At 44.8% G+C, this 20,492-nt stretch overlaps 1 protein-coding gene across 3 annotated transcripts in view; it reads left to right on the forward strand.

The window, feature by feature from the left end:
* Positions 1 to 20,492, forward strand: part of LOC117977537 (doublesex- and mab-3-related transcription factor C1) — a 71,216-nt gene that overhangs the window by 8,422 nt on the left and 42,302 nt on the right. Inside the window, exons 2-3 of one of the 3 annotated variants that reach the window (XM_063601805.1) lie at positions 5,143 to 5,330; positions 5,496 to 5,624. The exons of 1 other annotated variant lie outside the window; for it this stretch is intronic. The gene's annotated coding sequence lies outside the window, so the exon portion shown is untranslated. The remainder of the gene's footprint in view (positions 1 to 5,142; positions 5,331 to 5,495; positions 5,625 to 20,492) is intronic. One more of the 3 variants, XM_063601806.1, reaches the window with a different exon arrangement.

Genomic DNA, 20,492 nt, shown 5'->3' on the forward strand with positions numbered 1-20,492 from the left:
ATTTCGTTGACTTGCACGCAAGTTTCGCAGAAGCTCCTGCAAGAGGCGAAGTGATTCTTATTATGACAAATAATAACAGTTTCTTTTTATTAAAGACCTAGTAAGTACAGGTATATCACCTGTTTACAATACTGTCTTATTTATGCAAATAATCCTTGTGTACGAAAACAATACAGACAAAACAATAGTCTCCCTTGTCCACCCCTCTCCATCACCAGCCCCCTCAGCAATGGTTTAATGCGTTTCCTCAAAAATTCCTCAATCGATGCATTTACATACACATACATGCACTAATAGAAACATATGCTTGTCTTTTATGGGGCCATAAGATACATACTGGCTCAGGATGCACGTATTGTGTGGCACTTGATTTTTGCATTTTACAGCAAGTCTGGGTGAACTTCTCCTGTCAGTTCATGGAGAACTGTCTCATCATTTTTAACTTCTGCATAGTGTTCTAAGTGATATGCCATAATTCTTTAACTACTTCCATACACAAGGACCTTCACATTTTTTTCCTCAACTTTTAAAGTTCTCAAAAGTTTTTCCAATATCTTTGTTTGCAGAGGATGTGTCGCTCTAGAAGAGATACACATAAATAGAATTTTGGCACAAAACCCTACAAATATTTCAACACTGAGTAACCGTTGATAAATGGATCTGAAAAGAGGTGGCAGCAATTTATTCTCTCAGGAGCAGTGTAGGATAGTGTTCATTGTCCTTCACCGTCGCTCTTGATGTTATTCATCCCTTTAACTATTTGCTAATCTGGTGGTTGATATATAAAAGGTTTTGAGACAAAGCCTTCCTTACAGAATCTGTGAAGGTCCAGGGCTGGTCATGCCTGCAAGCCCATACTCAGATGTCGCCTCCAGTGGGCTGGGTGGGGAGAGGCTGAGAAAGGCACAACAGAGTACAACAGAGAGTGACAGGAGGAAGTTTCGGGGTCCATGAGAAGGCTCAGACAGGGCACCCACTCAGCCTTGGGGATGTTAATGGAGTCAGTGGAGGTTTCCCAGAGGATCAGGTGCCTGAAAGGCGTGAGGAAAGAAATTAGACAGGGAAAGGGAGAGGAGGAACAGCACTTGAAGCACAAAGACCAGGCCACTGAGGTGATTTTGGAAACTGCAAATAAGCAGACCCAGTTTCTATTCTGTGCACTTGTAGCAGTCAAGGTTGGCTACCATGAAACAGTGCTGGATCAGAAACGTGTGTCCCAGTGGTGACTCTGAGTTCCTCTGCTGCAGTTCTCTAGAATGAGGGTGCTCAATCAGGGGCTAGCCTGAGTTCCAAGGTCCAGCCCTTGAGGATCTTCTGGGTTGCATCCAGGCCCTGGCCTAGAGTTTCTGAAGTCTGTCATGGGACATAAGATAGTGATACATATATATATATAGTCTCCTAAGGACCTAGCCTGGGAGACTCTAGTCAGCTGCCCACCCATTCTGTAGCTCTGGGGTATGAAAAGAAGCAATTTTAGGCAGGGTGAGATGCCAATGGTGTCATGCAGTATCTTAGGGGGTAGTGAGGGTATCCTTAGAGGATACTGAAAATACTTGCAATGGGGCTCATGGGAGGCATAATAGCCCCCAGGGCAGCAGTGCCATCAGGGGACTTGCAACTAGGCAGCTGGCTGACACAGCAGGTAACTGTGAATGTAGTAGTCCCCTAAGCCACGGGGTCACTAAATGTGTGAGAAGAACAAGAATTTGGAGATCATTTAGCCAAAGATTTCAGTATGTCAATAGGGCAATGGAAGCTCAGGAAGGTATAGCAACTTGCCCAACACAGAGAGAAAATGTATCACTATGGTGAGACGGTGAAGTGAGGACACTGTGACTAATACTGACAGATGAAACCTGTCTTCCCCTGAACCTGAGAGGTTCTAGAAATCAAGAGCCTGTGCAAATGGGTCATCACAGCAAACAGCTTGAGGCGGTTCATGGCAGCCAGGTCCCAATCAGCAGCAGTGTTGTGCCTCTGAGGATATAATGTGTGAGGCTGTGTTGGTGTGTGAATCAGCCTCTGGTGGGTGGTGAACAGGGGGCTCCAGGCTGGCGTTAGCTCTCTCTGTCTCTCTCTCTCTGTCTTTCTCTCTCTCTCTCTCTCTCTTTCTGTGTGTGTGTGTGTGTGTGCGTGTGTGTGTGTGTGTGTGTGTGTTTTAGAGGTGAGGTCCCCTTGACACCAAGCCCTGCTCTATTAAATCCCCTATGACCACTTGGGTTTTGACTGCTGTTTTCCAAGTTATGGCCCCTCGTAACCCACTGGATTGGTTGGACGGTGGTATCGTTGCAGACAAGGGTCCTCCCTCCGAGCCCAAGGGAAGGAAGGAGGGAACAAGGTGGCCTCAAATCTTGTCCCCTGGGCCTGAGCCTCTTAAGCTAGAGTGGCAGCTTCATCCATATCTGTGTCCCACACAGTCTCATTTCCCTTGCCCTACCTACATTCAGCCAGCCCAGATTCATTTCTGGACTGGAGAAAAGGCCTCAGCACCTCCAGGACGACAGCTCTGAGTCCAGACATTGAAAACATCTGGTTCCTGCTGAGCAGGAGGCTCTGGGCTCCAAGCTAGAGGAAATAAAAGGAATACTCCTCACCCTTATCCCAGATCAGAGAGTCCAGGCACAGCAAAGCTCTAGTGGACACATGCTCATTGATTTGTTTTCTTCAATAAAGGTTTATTGGTGCCATGCTGTAGGTAAAGCCCTGTGTCCAGGTACTGGCTGTTCCAGGACTAACAAGGCAGAGCTCATGCTCCAGAGATGAGAACCTGGGTGAGGACAGTCATGCAAATTAACCTGCCAGAGGGGGCAGTCTAGCATGAGAAATGCTATGATAGAGAAGAGTACACAGTATGTTTGTGTGTTAGTCAAATATTTCATCATATAGATAGGGAAATGGAAGCCCAGAAAGGTATAGCAACTTCCTCAAGGTAACACAGAGAGAAAATGTATCACTATGGTGAGACAGTCAAGTGAGGAGACTGTGATTGGGACTGGCATGGTGGAGGGGAGACATGTTACCAAGGGAAGAAGGACGTGTTCTTTTTGAGGGTAGGAACATCAGAGATCAAAAGGACAAGTGACAGGCTGAGCAAGGAAATGGTGGCTCCAGAGGAGAGCCATAATGCAAAGGCCCTGAGGCAGGGCAGAATTAACAGTTATTTTTGGGGGTACTGAAGGCAAATTTTAGCCACGCTGTGGAGAGAGACGAGGCTGTAGGAGAGGAGCAGAGTTGAGATGTCCAGATGGAAAGTCTGAGGGATGAGAGACAATGTCCTGGATAGAAAGGGGCTCTCACAGAATCATCTCATTTGGCTCTGGATGGTATAGAAGGAAGTCTCCATTGCTGGTCCAGGATGAGTCCTGGGCTCCCGTCCCTGTGCAGTTTTCTACAGTGCATACACTGGGCCTTCTAAACACACCAACTCTAAAGCGCAATGGTGAGGTCAGAGTGATGCCCACCCAAGCTGTTCCCTAGAAGCCAGTGATCGGATACCATCCTGTGTGGCTGGGGAAGCTGGCAAACAGTGCATAATGAGGACATTGATATGGGTTCATCTAGAATAAAACCAGGATGACATAAAGAAGGGCTGGGTTTCTAGTAGGGGTCAAATGAGTGTGAAGAGGCAGAATTGTGGGGTAAAGATATTGGAATCAGGCCTCGGCGAGAGGGGAAGGCAGAGAGAGAGAGAAAGTGAGGAGAGGGAGAGGAAGGGAGTGACGGAGGGAGGGAGGGAGGAAGGGATGGATGGGGGCAGGGAGGAAGAGAGGAATCTAGGGAGGGAGGGAGGAGAGCATTTGGTCCTTTGCATAAGGGATATGGCCTATGAGCTGCAGCCTGCTGGGGCTGCCTCCCTCACACCAGAATTTTTGGAAAAGTATCCACTGTGATGGGCCTCTCTTCCTGGAGAACAGACGCCTTTGTCCTACTTGCTAGGAAGATATTTTTCCTGCACTGTTTTTGGGTTTTGGTTTTTGTTTTTTGGCACTGGAATGACCCGGAGTCACCCGGGAGCTCCCAAGAGGAGGATGCAGGGTCCCAGGTCAACTATATTACTACTCATGGCTGCCACTTACTGAGGGCCTAATACACATCAGACACTCTGTCGTGTGGATTACATAAGCTGACACTTATCTTTCCAACGGTCCTGCAAGTTCAATGTCAGTCAAATTTTACAGGGTGTAATCTGGAGCCGGAGACTTCAAGATACTTGTCCAAGGTCACACAGATATTTACTGACAAAGCTGGGACTTGACCCCAGGTCTGACTAAAACGTGGGTGCACCACGCACCACCCTGGCACCTGAGAACCCCTCCCAGCCTTAATGGAGCCTTCTGTGTCTTGCACCCGGTCCCTAGCCCCCAGATATTCCTGCTGTCTTAATTGTTATTGATTGCTGCATAAAAAACTACCCCAAGCATATCAAGTTAAAATGATAAGCAGTTTTTCTCTGAGAGTGCTGTAGATCAGGGATCCGGGTATGGCTTAACTGGATCCTCTACTTCCCAGTCTCTCACAAGGCTGCCAGCCCAGGGACAACAGTCTCATCTGTAGGCCTGACTGGGGAAGGATTGACTTCCAAGCTCACTCATGTGGCTGTTGGCAGGATCCAGTTCCTCATCTGTAGGCTCAGCTGGGGAAAGATAGACTTCCAAGCTCACTCATGTGACTGTTGGCAGGCTCCAGTGGGTCGCTGGCCTGAGGGCCTCAGTTCCTCTATGGCTGTTGGCCAGAGACTTTCATCAGCTCCTCGCCAGCTGGCCTTCTCCATCTGGGCAAACACGCGTGCAGGAAGAGCCTGAGGGAGAGAATGAATGCCAGCAGGTCAGAAGTCACAGTCTTGTTATAGCCTAAGCATGGAAATGACACGCCATCACCTTTGCCAAATTTTGTTGGTTAGAAGCAAGTCACTAGGTCCAGCCCACCCTCAAGGGGAGGGAATTCCATAGGAGCATGGGTGCCAGGAAGGGGGATCCTTGGAAGCCATTCTGAAAGGCTGCCCACCACACCTGCTCCTGCACCCACCTCAGTATAGTGAGCCCCTTTGGGTATCAACCACCTTGACGGAGCAAATGGTTGATGGGCCACCTTGGACTGTGCTATGTGGCCTGCATCTATCTGATCCCACCTCTCTTCCAGCAGGCCCGGGACTCGAGTCTGCCTGGCCTTGCCTTCCTCCCCAAACCTACCAGCTACTCCTGGCCACTGAGCCCATGAGATGTCACAGCAGCTGAAAATGGACCTGCTCCCTGTGACTGAAGCACACACCCATCACTCGGGTGGGACTGGGACCCAGGATGGTGCTCCAGGCCTCTCCTGGTAAAACAGAGGTGAAGGGCTCAGCTCTCCCACTGAGACAGGGCCCACCTCAGGAGAACACGGGTACAGGTGGGAGAGGGCTGGGTCCAGAGTTATCTGTGAAAGCTGCAGAGATGTTCTTGCTTTTACCCTCTGGGTTGGGATTCTGGGTAGAATCCCCCCATGTTCTCCAGCAGGCATCACAGAAACATCTCTAAGGCAACGTGGGAGCACCCATGCCAGAGAAGGAGCTGCTCTGAAGCTGCGTGGAGACCCAGAAGTGTTCAGACGCCTAAGATGGGGGACCTACTCTAGGGAGGAGAGGAGTGAGTATAGATTGGGGATGGTTTGTGTGTCTCCAAAATGTATTTAACTCAAAAGCAGAGAGAGATGTGAAGCACATATAGCAAAGCATTTTTAAGTAGGGATGGTGGCTGCTGTATTCTTCTCTCTGTTTTTCTGTAGGTTTGGAATATTTCAGTAGTACAATACTCTAAAAGTAGAAAACAGAAGAGAAGGAGGGGGCTCTCAGGACCCCTGGACTCCACATTTCCCAGGCGTGTCTCAGAGCCAAATGCGTCAAGCTGGGGGTTGGCATTGTGAACTTGTGAGTTTCCCAGGAACCCAGTGGTTCCATTAGGCTGTGGGGATCGGGACTGCAGGTGGCTGGACTCCCATGGCAGAACCTTAGCCAGGAGCAGAGCCATCCCCGAGAAGCCTGGGCTTTTTCCAGTTCTGGGAAGCATCCACCAGACTCAGCTCTTCCCACTGCTGCTATTTTCTTGCAATATATATCAGGGGCAGCTTACAAAGAGACACGGTGTCATAATAAGGGACAAACAACCTGAGGTGATGGATATGAGGCCATGTGCTGGAGGGGCTCTCTCCAAGGTTGAGGTGGGGGTTGTTGTGGTCAGATTATAACTTAATGCCTCTGAAGCCTTTCCTGTGGATTCTGTGACATCTTCTCTCCTTCTGACCTCACCTCCCTGTCCCTGTCCCTCAACCTACAGCCCTCCTCTCCGGCCCAAGGGCTATCACTCAGTCAGTGCCCATCAGCCACCCTATATGAAGTGTTTGAAACCAGTAGCATGTTTACTGTCCATCAACCATTGTGCTATTGCAAAAGTGACTGGGGGACATGCAGTACTGCTCCAAGGTACGAGGACAGTAACCCATTTGGCTAGGTACCCCGTGCCTAACTCTCTCTCCACAGCGACCCCCTTCCCTGCCACCTTCACCGAAAGAGGCAAACCATAAATCACAGGAGGTGGATATTCATGTGGAGAGGGACATCAAATATCATAACACCAAAAGAGTCAAGTGTGCCAGTATGTATTTCAGGCCCACTGGGGTGAGCAGGGGCATGGAGCAGCCGAAGGGGCTTGGTCACCGTTCACGGCTCTGTGCCTGCGGCCCCCGTGGTCTCAGTTTCCGAGTGTCCGGTATCCTCCCCTAGGGAGGAAAACAGAGTGACAATTGGACCCTTGGGAGCCCTGGGGATTCTGGCCTGGCCTGAGCTTCTCTTGGTGGGCTTGGCGGTGAGCAGTGAGAGAGGCAGAGGCTCTCACCTGAAGCACTTGGTGAAACATGTCAGGGCTCCCTGGAACCAGCTCCTCCAACACCCTCTCAGAAGAGCAGGTTCCCTGGGCAAGCCTGGTCCTCTATGGTGTTGGCAAAATAAACCAAGGGCATAGTGTCTTTAGCTGAGCCAGTTCCGTTCAGGAAAATAGGGAAAAATCATTCTAGCCAGCACTAACATTGCTTCCTTCATTCATCGGGTGTTCGCTGGGGGCCTGTTATGTGTACACCAGGATCAGTTGCAGGTACTGGGGATACAGCAATGAACTCTAGAGATCTAGATCCCAGCTCTCCTGGGGCTGACTATCTGCCACGCTGGAGGGAAATCAGGCTCACCAGGTCCTCAAGAGTTTGCTCTTCCTTGGGAAGGCTAAAAACTGCAGCTGCCCACCTTGCAAAGCTGAGAGCACCAGTCTGGGGGATGCGGCTTTCTCCATACGGTCAGATCAGGACTCAGCAGCAGCAGGAATGCCAGTGAAGTTCATGTTTTCTGAGAAGTGCGATGTACATGTGGTGTCTGAAAGGACTTATTGTCAGAGGCCGGCAGAACTCTTCATTGTGCTGGGCCTCTGGCTCAGGGCCTGTCCCCCCCCCGCCCCCCGTGAAAATCCATCCCCGTGTCCCTGGCCTGGATCTTCACCCTCCCCTCCTGTAGATGAGTATGCTCTTTTCAAGCAGTTGATACATTCTCGTAAACTCCCTCAAGTGCTGAGATGCCTCATTGACTAGTATCATCGCTTCCCTTTCCTCTCTCCCGACTCCCCCTTGAACCCACTCTAATCAGCTTCTAGCCCCACAACGCGACTCTCATGTAGATGATTAAATGACGAATTGAAAGTGATGGTTTCTGATTTTCACATTACTCTACTTATATAAGCCTAAAGACTTAAGGGAAGATCTATTTCTGCATTGTTCTCTTTAAGGTTTACTGAAATTCAAACCGGGGTACTTGCCAATTATATTTTTCCCCCCACCAGCTCCATCTTCATGTCAAGAAACTCAGTGAGTAGACAACCCTGAAACTACCCCTAAATTCCCAGTGAGCCGAACCCCAGCATTGCTGGGGATCCACAATCAAACTCCAGGTTTCTCTTCTGTGCATTAGTGGAAGCCAACGTAGGGTGCTTGAGGGAAGCATGGATGTAGAAAACTGTGTCTCACGGAGCCCTGAGATTTTTAGCTGTAACTTTTGAGTCAGGCTGCTCAGTCAAGGCTCAGGCTCAGCCTACGGGAGCCTTCCAAGGTCCTGGCCTTGAGGATGCCCAGGGGTCTGTCAAGGGCTTGACAGAACCCTTTTAGGACCCTGTGATGGGCCTTGAGACAGTGGCATCTGAGCCCCCAGGGCTCTGGTCTAGGAAGCATCAGTTTTCCCACCCTACTTCTAGTTATGATTGGTGTCAGGAGGAAGAAAGAATTTGGGGATGCACCATAGGGTAAATATATTAAAACTGTTTAATCCCTGACAAATGGCACTCCAAATGTGGAGTGCACATTTGGCGCGTAGCGTGAATCTGTGCCAATTCACACTACCAGCGTCAGAACCTCAGTATATGATACCCGATTGGTATCATTATAATTTTAAATGTTTGTCAAGTTGCAGTTTGAAAAGTGGAATCTCACTGTTATCTTAATTCCATTATGACTTGTGATGTGGAGCTCCTATTCCTTTCATAGTGGCCATTTGTATTTCTATAAATGGCCTGCTCAGATTGTTTGTTAGCTCTTCTATTGTTGTTTGTTCTCACATGTGTTTCTTGAGTTGTCTCATCAGAGCTCTCTGTATATTGCAAATGTGATTATTTAGTCTGTTATAATTGAGGAAGATGTTTGCTCCCAGTCTCTCACTTGTGTTTGCATTTTGTTTCCTGTGTCTTCTTGTATGGACACTTTTCATTTGGGGTGTTCATACAGACTGCTTTATTCAGGCCTCACCACAACCATGTGAGGTTGTTCGTATTTACCTCAGTTTTCTTTTTGTTTGGTTGGTTTTATTTACATTTAATAAATGCTCATTGAGTTAGGTGTCAGAGGTACTCTGCACACTGGGGATAGAATCACCATAGTTCCATGCGCCAAGATCACACTGAGGGCTGGCGGCACAGTAATGAGCTGTACCCTTACAGAGCTTTCCACCTGTAAGAGTTTCGGGCACACTCTTAAACTTCTTTTTCTTTTCATTCATGATTTAAAAATGTATTACTTACACATAATTGTACATATTTATGGGGTACCGTGTGATGTTTCAACCCCTGTATACATTGTATAATCTTCAAGTCAGGGTAATTACCATATTCATCACTTTAAACATTTATCATCTCTTTGCAGTGTTAACATTTAAAATCTTCTAGATTTAAAATCTTGAAGTATACACTACATTGGTATTTTCTATACTCGCTCTACTGTGTAATAGAACACCAGAACTCGTTCTTTATGTCTAACTGTAACTTTTTACATTTTTGCCAACCTCTCCCGTTGCCCCACACCCCCTTCCCTCCCCAGCTTCTGGTAACCACTACTCTAGTTTCTGCTTCTGTGAAATCAACTTTTTAAGATTCCACATCTGAGTGAGGTGATGTGGTGTTTGTCTTTCTGTGCCTGGCTTATTTCACTTAACATAATGTCCTCCAGGTTCACCCATGTTGCCTCAAATGACAGGATTTCATTTTGTTTCATGGCTGGATGGTATTCCATTGTATATACAAGCCACATTTTTCTTTATCCATTCATCTGTAGATGGGCATTTAGGTTGATTCCATATCTTGGCTATTGTGAATATTGCTGCAACGAACACGGGAGTGCAGATGTCTCGTCAACGTGATGATTTCCTTTTCTTTCGCTATATACCCAGTAACGAGATTGCTGAATCACACAGCAGTTCTATTTTTAATTTTTTGAGGAATCTTCATACTGTTTTCCATAATGACTGTAGTAATTTTCATTCCCACCAACAGTGCATAAGTGTTCCTCTTTCTCAACATCCTCTCCAGCATTTGCTACTTTTTGTCTTTTTGATAATAGCCATTCTAACTGGGGCGAAGTGATATCACATTGCGGTTTAGATTTGCATTTCACCGATGATTGGTGATGTTGACTGTTTTCATATATCCGTTGGCCATTTGCACATCTTCTTTTGAGAAAAGTCTATTCAGGCATTTTTCCCAATTGTTAATTGAATTATTATGAATTTTGCTATTGTTTGGGCTCCTTATATATTCTGGATGTTAACCCCTTGTCAGATGCATTGTTTGAAAATACTATTTCTCTCATTCTGTAAGCTGTCTCTTTACTCTACTGATTGTTTCTTTTGCTGTGCAGATGCTTTATAGTCTGATATAATCCTATTGGTCTATTTGTGTTTTTGTTGCCTATGCTTTTGAGGCCTTACTGAAGAAAGGAATCGTTGCCCAGTTCAATTTCGTGAAACGTTTCCCCTATGTTTTCTTCTAGAAGTTTCACAGTTTCAGGTCTGACATTGCAGTCTTTAAGTCATTTTGATTTGACTTTTGTATATGGTGAGAGATAGGGGTCTGGTTTCATTCTTCTGATTGTGAACATACAGTTTGTCCAGCACCATTTATTGGGGAGACTGTCCTATCCTCCATGTATGTTCTTGGCTCCTTTGTAGAAAATCAGTTGGCTGTTAATGCTTGGATTTATATCTGGGTTCCCTATAATGTTTTATTGGTCTATGTATCTGATTTTATGTCAGTGCCCTGTTGTATTGGTTGCTTTTGTATATTTCGAGGTCAGGTAGTGTGTTGTCTCCAGCTTTGTTCTTCCTGCTTGGGATTGGTTTGGCTATCAGCATCTTTTGTGGCTCCATACAAATCTAGGATTTTTTTTTCTATCCGGACTGTCATTGGTATTTTGACAGGGATATCAAATGTCGAACATGGAGATCACTTTGGTTAATATGGACATTGTAACAATATTAATTCGTCCATGAATGTGGGATCTCTTTCCATTTATTTGTGTCCTCTTCAATTTCTTTTATCAGTGTTCTACAGTTTTCACTGTAGAGATCTTTCATCTCCTAGCTTAAGTTTATTGCTAGGATTTTATTTTTTATTTTTTTGTGGCTATTGTAAATGGAATTACTTTCTTGATTTCTTTTTCAGATAGTTTGCTATTGGCAAACAGACATGCTACTGATTCCTGTATGCTGATTTTATATTCTGCAACTTTACCGAATTCACTTATTAGTTCTAATAGTTACTTGGTGCAGTCTTTAGGGTTTTCTCTATATAAGACCATGTCGTCTGTAAACAGGGACAATTTGACTTCCTCCTTTCAGGTTGGATGCTGTTATGGTTTGGCTGTGTCCCCGCCCAGATCTCATCTTGAATTGTTGCCCCCATAATTGCCACGTGTTGTGGGAGGGACCTGGTGGGAGATAATAAAATCTTGGGGGCGGTTTCCCCCATACTGTTCTCGCGGTAGTGAATAAGTCTCACGAGATCTGTTGGTTTTATAAGGTGTTTCCCCGTTTGTTTGGCTCTCATTTTCTCTCTTGCCTGCCGACATGTAAGATGTGCCTTTTGCCTTCCATCATGATTGTGAGGACTCCCTAGCCACGTGTAACTGTGAGTCCATTAAGCCTCTTTTTAAAAAATAAATTACCCACTCTCGGGTATGTCTTTATCAGCAGCGTGAGAACAGACTAATACAGGCGCTCTTTATTTCTTTCTCTTGCCTAATTGCTCCGGCTAGAACTTTCAATACTAAGTTGAATTTAAGCAGTGAAAGTGAGCATTCTTTTCTTGTTACAAATCTTAGAGAAAAAGCGTCCAACTTTTTCCTATTCAGTATGATATTAGCTTTCGGTTTATCATATGCGGCCTTTATTTTGTTGAGGTATGTTTTTTACCTCTTTGCCCACTTTGCTGGGAGTTTCTATCATGAAGGGATGTTGACATTTTTTGAATGCTTCCCAGCATCTATCGAAATGAGCATATGGATTTTGTCCTTTGTTCTGTTGATGTGAGGCATCACTTTTATTACATTGCACATATATTGAACCAACCTTGCATCCCTGGGATGAATCCCACTTGATCATGATGGATGATGTTTTTAATGTGTTGCTGGTGTTTGGTTGAGGGTTTTTGCATCCATGCTTATTAGGGATATTGGTCTTTAGCTTTGTTGTTTTGTCGTGTCCTCGTCTGGCTTTGGAATTACAGTAATGCTGGCCTCGTAAAATGTGTTTGAAGCTATTCCCTCCTCTTCATTTATTTGCTTGTTTGTTTGTTTGTTTTTAAGCCTTTGAGAAGAATTGATACCAGTTCTTTACATGTTTGGTAGAATTCACCAGCAAATCCATCAGGTCCTGGACTTTTCTTTGATGGGAGAGTGTTTACTCCTGCTTCAATGTCATTATTCCTTATTGTTTCTGTTCAGGTTTTCTATTTCTTTGTGATGCAATCTTGGTAGCTTGTATGTGTTCAGGAACTTATCTGTTTCTTCTAGATTTTGAATTTCTTGGCAGATGGTTGTTCATGATAGTCTCTTATCATCATCTCCACCGCTGTTGTGCCAGTTGTAATGTTTCCTTTTTTTATCTCTGTTTTTATTTGAATCTTCTCTCTGTTTTCCTTAGTTAGTCTAGCTAAAGATTTGTCAATTTCTTTATCTTTTAAAAGGCTAACTCTTTGTTTTTTGATTTTTAAGTTGTTTTTAAAAAATCTCTATTTTGTTTATTTCTGCCCTGATCTTTGTTATTTCTTTTCTTCTGCCAACTTTGGGGTTTTTTTGTTGTTGTTGTTCTTTTTCTAGTTTCTTGGGGCGTAACATTAGGTTGTTTATTTGAGATATTTCCACTTCTGTTACACAGGCATTTATTGCTATAAACTTTCCTCTTAGAACTGCATTTGCTGTATCCCATAGGATTTGGTATGTTGTGTTTCCATTTTCATCTGTCTCAAGGAATCTTTAAATTTCCTTTTTCCTTTTTAATTCCTTCATTGACCCATCCATTGTTCAGGAGCATGTTGTTCCATTTCCACGACTTTGCCCAGTTTTCAATATTCCCTCTGTTATTGATTACTTCATTGTGGTCAGAAAGTACTCAATGTGATTTTGATTTTTAAAAGTTTGTTAAGACTTGCTTTGTGAACTAACGTATGGTCTATTCTGAGGAATGTTTCATGTGCTGTTGAGAAAAAATATGTATTCTGTGGCTTTTGGATGGAATGATCTGTAAATATCTGTTAGGTCCATGGGGTCTAGAGTGCAGTTTAATGCCGACATTAATTTTCTGTTTGGTTAATTTTCTGTTTGGATGATCTGTCCACTGCTGAAAGTGGGGTATTAAAGTCCCTCACTATTATTGTATTATGGTCAATCTCTCCTTTCAGGTCTTTTAATATTTGCTTTACATATTTGGATGCCCTGGTGTTGGGTGCATATATTTATAACAATTATAAGTATTTATATATATTTACTATATATATATTTACAAAATATGTATATTTACAATGGTTAGAATATACGTATTTAACAATTAAATATATATTACAATATATATTACAGTTGTTAAAATATATATATTTTGTAATATATATTACTATATATACAATTGTTACAAAAACATATGTATATATATACACACACATATATTTACAATTGTTATATCCTTTTGCTTTATTGACCTGTTTAACATCATATAATGGCCTTCTTTGTCTTTTTCTTTTTATGGTTCTTGACATAAAGTCTATTTTATCTGATCTAAATAGAGGTACTCCCACTCTGTTTTGGGTTCCATTTGCATGGAATGTCTGTTTCCAACCCTTTGCTTTCAGTCTGTGTGTGTCTTTGTCGGTGAAGTGAGTTTCTTCTAGACAGTATTTAGTTGGGGCTTGTGTTTTTAGCCACTCTATGTCTTTTAATTGGAGAACTTAGTCCATTTACATTCAAGTTTATCATTGACAGGTAAAAGTTTAACACTACCATTTTGTTACCTGTTTTCTGTTTTTTGTTTTTTTTTGGTAGATCTGTTCTTCCTTTGTTTCGCTCTTACTGTCTTCTTTTGCTGTTATGTATTTTTCTCTAGTAGTAAATTTTTATTCCTTCCTATTTATATTTTAGTGTCCCTATTATAGGTTTTTGCTTCGTGGTTACCATGATGAGATGTATAAAATATGTCTTATAATTACAACAGGTTATTTTAAACAGATAGCAGTTTAACTTTAATCACAGGAAAAACGAACAAAAACAAACTCTACACTTTAACTCATCCCTCCCTCCACACTTTGACTTTTTGATGTTTTAAGTTACATCTTTTTGTATTCTTATCTCTTAACCAATTGTTGTAGTTATTACTGTTTTGAACAGTTTTGTCTTTTAGGTTTCATACTTAAGGTATATTTGGCAACCCGCGATGACAATATTATAGCATTGTAAATCTGTCTGCTTTCTTACTATTACCTGTGAGTTTTATACCTTCGGATTTTTTTTGTTACATGTTAGTGTTCTTTTCTTTCAGACTGAAGAAACCCCGTTAGCATTTCTTGTAAGACAGGTGTTGTGTTGATGATTTTTCTCACCTTTTTTCTTTTCTTTCTTTTCTTTTTGTTTCAGCAAGTCTTTTTCTTTCTTTTTTGTTGGAAGGATAGCTTTGCTGAATATGGTATTCTTGACTGACAGTTTTTTTCCTCTTCATCACGTTGAATGTATCATTCCTCCCTTCCCTGGCCTGCAGGGTCTCTGGTGAGAAATCCACTGAAAGCTGTATTGGTGACCCATTGAGTGTGATATGTTGTTTTTGTTGTTTTTCTCTTGATGCTTTGAGCATTTTTCTTTGCCTCTGATTTGTTTAAATAATTTGAATATGGTGTGCCTTGGGGAATTTGTCTTTGGGTTGAATTTTACTTGTCACCTCTGAGCTTCCTGTGCCTGAATGCTATGATCTTTCTCCAGATTTGGGAAATTTCAGCCGTTATTTTTCTAAATATGCTTTCTAGACCTTGTATTTTTTTTTGTCTTCTTCAGCAATTTCTATTATGCAGAGTCTAATTTTCTTGATGATGTCTTATAATTCTTAAAGGCCTTCTTCCCTCTTTTAAAATGCTTTTGTCTTTTTCCTCCTCTATATATGTTCTGTCTTGGAGCTTACAGATTCTTTCCCCTGTTTGGTCAACTCTGCTGTTAAACCTTTCTAATGAGTTTTTCAGTTCAGTCACTGTATTCTCTATTTTAGGACTTCTGTTTTTTTTTTTTTTTTTTAATTGTTTTTATGTCTTTGTCAAATTTTTTGTTTTGTTCCTGGATTGTTATTCAAATTTTATTTAGTTTGTTATCCATATTGTCATGTAATTCCCCAAACTTCTTTAGGATTATTCTGAATTGTCTGTCAGACATTCCATAGATCTTCAGTTTTTCTGGGTCTGTTACTGGAGTTTGGTTGGTTTCTTTTGGCGTGTCATATTTTGTGAGTTTTCACAATCCTTGTCTCTTTATGTTGATGTCTGTGTGTTTAAGGAGATGCTCACCTCTTCCAGGTTTTGCAGCTGCTCCTTGGTGGTGTCAAACCTTTACTACTTAATATTGGAACTTAATCCCTGGCCAGCTGTTGCTTTCAGTCTGGAAAAGACTTACTGTGAGCATGAGAACTTAAATGCTCCACTTAACTATGTTGCTGCCCTGCCACTGTTTCTTGGTCTGGGGAAGACTTAAGCGAACACTGGCCGATTATTGCCAACCTTTTAGTTCTTTCCAGGTCAAGGGAAGGCTCCATGTGATCACATGGGCTTAGTGAGAAATCTGGCCAGGGATCTGGGCCTTCCTGTGTGTTGCGCCCCCAGCAGTGCTGTGGTTCTGGCCAGTCTCCTCAGCATTGGCATGCCCACTGATCGTGGCACAGAGCAGCTGCCAAGATCCACGTGAGAGTTGCTGTGATCAGTGCACCCACTTTCTGTTCCCAATTCACCCCAGGTGTTTCAGCTCTCTTCTGGAGCTCTGAAGGGTACCCGTGGGATAGGGCTGGAGGGGACTTCCCATGAAGATTCCCAGACTGATGGGGAGGTCACATGTCCACTTCCAGTTCCCTCCTTCCACCTCAGAAATTGTGGGTCTAGAGAAATTCTCTGTGAGTAGCATTATGCTGGTTTGGGGGAGGAGGTGGCACAGTCTAACGTGACTGTTGTTCCTCTTACTGGTTGTGGCTTTTCTCAGTTTTGTCATCCCAGGAAGTTTCCTTGCTTCTCCCCCAAGTTCTAGTGAAATCAGGGTGGTATTCTTGCCTTTGATTAATTTGTAGTTGTACTTTTGTGGGAAGAGTGGTACTGTGGGATCATCTGTTCAGCCTTCTTGCTGACGTCGCTCCTCCTGTTTACCCCAGTGCTCAAATGCAGAAAGCGAGGCTAAGAAAAGGTGCAGGGATTTGTCCCTAGATTCTAATCCAAGATCCCGACCTATGTGTGCCTAACTGGAAAGCTATGCAGTGACGTGGGCCCATGGCAGGCTATAGGCCAACATTAAAGCCCCATTCATACTGGCCTCCTCCTAGACACAGAGGGAACACAGCATGTAGCAGAACAAGCCCTCTTTTGTCCTCAGAGGTGTGTGCCTACTTCAAAGCACACAAGACAAGGAATGGCAGAAGAAGGGGCATAATAATGGGCCTGCTGGACAGGACACTGTAGTGAGGGTTGGGAGATCTGGGGGCCAGGACAAGACCCACCACTAACTGTGACTTTGTCTAAGCAACTGGCTCCCTCCTGGCCACTTCTCTAATAACCAGATAACAGTTCTGAGCCACCATTGCAAGTGTCGGAAAGGTGGGTTTTTTGACCCCAGCTGGGATAAAAGGAAAGGGGGTGAGACATACCTCCAGCAATCATTTCAGCAGCCCATAGCTCTTATCAATGCAACCTCTCAGGCTTAGCAGCTATTGCTAGTATCATCATGATTTGCATGTAAATGACTGCTGCTGGATGATGATCTGGGGACAAATGGCATCCAGAGCTTATCCCAAAGGGCCTGATCTCAAGGAACCTGATGGATGTTGCCTCTAGGCCTGGTACAACACCAGCTGCTCTGTGGAGGGGGCATCCCAAGTAATCTTCACAACCCCTCTGTGAGACGCTTTCTTTCCCGCTCCCACAAAGAGTAATAGCATCGGTCCTTCTCAACCACCCAGGACTGCTGTGAGGAGTAATGAGAAAGCTCCCAACAGCCCTGGAAGATATTAGAAAGTGAGATACACCTGCTATGTACCCACAACAACAGCAACAACAAAAAAACAAGAACATGAGGAACATGATGCAAGTCCAACAGATTACTCATCCAGGCAATTGCAGAAAACATACCAGAGCTGTGTGTTATGAGACAAATGGTCACCGACATTACTACTAATCATTAAATGCCCACTGATGATACTATTCCCAGTGGAGTTACAAATGCCACCCAAAGAATCCATAGCTCCTGTCCTCTCGGTAGATATGGGAAGTCACTGTTACTGGGGACCAGGTTTTGCCTGGCATGCCCCCACACGTTTTACCCCATCTAGTTCTCACAGCAAGTAAATAAGACAAGTCTAGCTCCTACCTCTGGGAGGAGGCTGTTCACCCTCCCCTCACAATCCCCAGAGGACGCTGATGGATAAGTAAACCAAGACCAAAGCCTCCTAACCCATGCTCCATGGTGTGTGCCAATGGTTTATGATGTCTCTGCACTACAGGTCTTGTCCACCCTTAAGTGGCCAATTAGGGCCTGGGACAGCCTGCAAATATTACCCAACATAGTTGAGCACCACCAGTTTTGAGCCTCACCTTTACACCATACACCAAAACATACATGTGTTATCGTGTATGTAAACAAACTCCAAACCAAGCCGAAACAAGAACAGGATGTGTATACATTTCCTGAATGGGGTAGAATTCTGGTTACTTCCTGTGTAATTGCCAAGTATGTTCAACGTAGCTTCTCAGCAACCCATCAGCTATATGAATCTTAGCAGAACCGAAGACTAGACCCGATTTCTTCAGCCTTTCACTGAATTCTCCTCCTCTGCCTGTGATCCCTATCTGGGTCAATGGTACCCCAGGGCCACAAGTCACTCAAGCCAGAAACCTGGGTGTCATCCTTGGCCCCTCTCTGGACCTTGCCCCAGGCCCACCTCCAGCCTAAAACAGCACCGTTCTATCTATCCTATGAAAAGCATCTCTCAAATAATGCCACTTCCCTCCCAACCCTCCTCCACTAATTTTCCCCACAAACTTTAAAACCCACGAGTGAGTGAGTGTATTTTCTTTGGGCACAATTTCTCCTTATGCCCATCTATTTTCTGTGATTGAGACTAGAGGTGTCTAAAGATGGCCAGTGAATGAATAAAATTGACTGGCAGGGTCACAGAAACAAGCAAAGCCCACGTTGACCCTCACTGGCATGATCTCATTACACTTCCTCATGCTGGAGTCCCAGGAAAGCCAAGTCTCTCTTTGTAATCAGTGCAGTGAGGATGGGTCAGCCTTTTATGAGAGTGGTCTTGGAGCGTGTGCTCCCCCTTGGGATGGCTTAAAGGTTGAGCTGCCTACCCTGTGATGCTGCGGGCACCACTCTGGGGGTTCCAGCGAGATGCAGCTTTCCCCCTACAGGAAATAAACCAGATGAATGTGATTTGATATGACCAATGTGAGGTCCCATCACTCATTAATATGTGTCTGGAAGGCCCACGGTTAGGCTCCATCTTTTGTAGGACACCAGCAGTCTTCCGACTGTTCTCAGGAGTACTCTGGCAGTCTGTAGAATTACCTCAGGTGACCATGGGGAGCACTGGAGGAGGGGCACGACAGATGCAGTTTTTTCCCCATTACGTCGCACCATCATTTTACCAGTCAAAACAAGTCCCCAGTGGGTGCAGTGTGGGAGGAGATTGGGCACTGTGTGGTGGGAACTGTCTCCAAGCACCCTGTTACCGGGGAACCCTGACTCCATGAATGTTTTAGCTTTGCTGCATGTGGGATTGCAAGTACAGTGTCCCCATCACCAAGAGCATGGGCTGTAACTCACAGTTCAATAGGACCCCCTAGATTTGTAGTTGGTGACAGTGGCTCTTAGACTGCATTGCTATAATGGAAGGATCCTTGCCTCAGATCAACCAGGGACTGTATCTTGGCTCCCTCTTGTGCTGGCGATGCAACCTCAGAATGGTGATCACACCACTCACCTTGATCCGGATGGTAACACAGCAGGCTGTGTAACATTTCATGGAGCTAAGTACAAATGTTGCTGCCTCTGTAAGGCTGCCCAGGATTCACGGGAACATAGCACCAGAGAGATTGAGGACAGGTGGGGCAGAAAAACAAGCTTAATCTCTTGCTCACTCGCACAGTCCAATGGTCTTCTGTTCACCAGAAGTGCTGGGTGAGCCTGGAGCAGTGGAATTTCTGACCCCACACCTTCTTCTGAGGCACTGTCGACTTTACTTTACTGACCTACCTGAGACGTCTCTCAGGCACGGGGATTGTGAGGTGATGTAAACGCGGGTCGGGGGGAGGTGTAAGCAAAGGAGAAGAACTCATAACTCGGTCACAGTCATATTTCAGAAACGAAGGTGTAAAGCTGACGACCCATGCCTTCCCCTATTGCTGACCTGTCTTTCCCCATTCCTGCATGTGATTGCCCTGCATGCTCAAATGGTTCATTATGCAATGGGTAATGGGCCTGCTCTTGAGATGCATGAGCATCTGTTTTGTGTCGCTGTAACAGAATACATGAGACTGCGTGATTTATAAATAAAAAAATATTTATTTAGCTCATGGTTCTGCAGGCTGGGAAGTTGAAGGGCATGGCCCTAGCTTCAGGCGAGGGCTTGTGTGCTGTGTCATAATGTGGTGAGGAAGGTCAAGGGGGAAGTGGACACATGCAATGAGAGAAAACCTGAGGGGCATCCTGGCTGTATAGCAACCTACTATCTTGGGCACTTTGTCCATTCCTGCGAGCACTAATCCAGTCTCGCCAGAGCAAGAACTCACTCACTACTGTGAGGAGAGCACCAAGACACCTACAAGGACAAAGGTGGAGCCCTCGTGACCCAAACAACCGTGCACTAAGCCTCACCTCCCAGCACCACCACCTTGGGGACCAAATTTCAACATGAGTGGAATCTCCTGTGTATACGGGGCTGGCAAAGGAAAGCATTTTCTGCTGTGAGGCTGCAGAGTCCACTGGCCTGCGCAATGGGGAAGGCAGGGAAGTCCTCATGGTCCATCCAACCCAAGAGGGCCTGAGGTGGACGATGGCAACTGGAGGTCGAATCAGCAGTGGAGGTGTTCCTTTCAGGAGATGATGCGTAGTGCTGTGGCTGTGTGTGGGAGTCAGTCGGCATCTGGTGGGTAGTGGGCATATGGTTCTGGGCAAAGCAGACTTGGGCAATGTTAGGATCAGATTGGAGAGCCCTGGAGAGAGTGTGGTGCTGGGGAGAAGGGCTCCTTGTTGCTGAGTCTGGCTACCTTTAAATCCCATCTCTGCCACTTGGGTTTCAAGAGTGACTGCCAAGTTGTGCCCTATCCACCAGATTTCCCCACATCATTTCTGGTTTCAACAAGTATTCGCATCCTAAATACACACATGCAAGCACAAGCATGCCCATGCACATGTATGCACAGACTCTCCCT

Source organism: Pan paniscus, chromosome X, assembly GCF_029289425.2.
Source record: "Pan paniscus chromosome X, NHGRI_mPanPan1-v2.0_pri, whole genome shotgun sequence".
In the NCBI taxonomy this organism is placed as follows: domain Eukaryota; kingdom Metazoa; phylum Chordata; class Mammalia; order Primates; family Hominidae; genus Pan; species Pan paniscus.